Here is a 1,507-nt window from a genome sequence, read left to right as displayed (position 1 = left end):
ATTTATTCCAACACTCAACAGATAGTTTTGCTAAATATGATAACTACATAGCCAACAAAATTACAAAAAAATATTTAAATAGTAAAAAATATGTTAATTTAACGTGTTAAAATTTAAAAATAAATTTTAATTATGACATGCATCTTAACATTTATATAAATATATATCATAACCTAAATATAAATAATTTAACAACTTAAATTAGAAAAAAATTAAAAATCTCGGGCGTAGTCCGAGTTAATCCCTAGTAAAAAATAAAAAAGACTTTTTGAGGTTCCACGTTCACTTCAAAGTAAAAAACTTCTTCCGAAAGATGAAATCTTCTCCTATGTAAGGGTTGTTAAAGGGCTCAGCGCACCAATAACTTATCTGGGAAGTCAATGAAAGCTCACAGGTGAGAGGTTTGGGTCGATGCTCTGCATGATCAGCCTGGAGTTCACGGGACGGGTGGGATCCACGGGACAGGTTTTTACAATATTTCTAAACTATATTTGGTTTCACTATATCTAACTATATTTCTAAACTAATTACTTCAGTTGGTAAATCTATCTATAATAATAAAACAGAGTTTTCTCTCACCTTAGTCCTCCACGCCATTCTTTAGGGGTGGACATTTTGCGCCACGTGGCATCTAAACCTCCGACTCCTAAAATTTCCGTCTCTCGGTGAATGGGCTTTTATTTTAATTTCGTCTTTATAAGTATCAGATGTGTGGGCCCGTATTTGACTAAGTTTTTATGATTCTCGATTGAGACGCCCTAATCCTTTCGCTTCCCTTCAATCCGATGAAAATTCTGGGTAACGGATTCGTTTTTTAAGTCCACCATTAAAATGAGCATTTAACACCATCACACCTCTCCTCTCACTCCGCCTCATTTATTTATTCTAATTGGCGATGAAGGTAAGCGATGCATGTCTGAGTTCGGTACGACTTCAGACTATAAATGTCTCCGTTAGATGCCATGAACAGCTCCACCGCTAAGATTTCTCAAAGATTATACTCTGCCAAGCATCACCGCCCACTATGTCGACTTCCTACGTTCTTCTCGCAAATCTGAAAGCAGGTCGTTGCTCAAACACCGCCGAGGTCCGTTCTTGACGTTCTACAGAAGAAGAAACTTCGTGATGACTTGAAGAGCGTGAGAAGATAAACTTTTCTTCCAAAGAAAAATCTCACTGTGGTGAATGAGACGATAAATTTCAAGCCTTTTTTCAATATGATTTTTTAAAGATTCTTCCTTCGTTTCACTAATGTGTTTTTTTTTTGTCATTAGATGAAAGCTACTACAGGAGAGGGAATCAGCTATTACTCGAAGGTTAGAGAAATTCACTTTTTTATTTGATTATGTCACAGAATACATGTAGTTTGATTATATGTTTTCTAAATTCTAACATTGATATCCTGCTTTTAGGCTCTAAAAGGGACTCTGAAGATGATTCTGATGAGGATGATAGGTACCTATTTTCCATTCTTTCCTTCCTATTGCAGTTCATCTTTTGTGCTTTA

General features: G+C 35.6%; 1 long non-coding RNA gene across 1 annotated transcript in view; it reads left to right on the top strand.

Annotated features, from left to right (window-relative positions):
• Nucleotides 1-693: 693 nt before the first annotated feature.
• LOC106305890 overlaps nucleotides 694-1,507 on the top strand; it is a 3,349-nt gene continuing 2,535 nt past the window's right edge. Inside the window, exons 1-3 of the long non-coding RNA XR_001263085.1 lie at nucleotides 694-1,181; nucleotides 1,275-1,316; nucleotides 1,413-1,455. This is a non-coding gene — a long non-coding RNA (uncharacterized LOC106305890). The remainder of the gene's footprint in view (nucleotides 1,182-1,274; nucleotides 1,317-1,412; nucleotides 1,456-1,507) is intronic.

Source organism: Brassica oleracea, chromosome C7 (genome assembly GCF_000695525.1).
Source record: "Brassica oleracea var. oleracea cultivar TO1000 chromosome C7, BOL, whole genome shotgun sequence".
NCBI classification, from domain to species: Eukaryota; Viridiplantae; Streptophyta; class Magnoliopsida; order Brassicales; family Brassicaceae; genus Brassica; species Brassica oleracea.
This window is presented reverse-complemented; position numbering and strand designations above follow the sequence as displayed.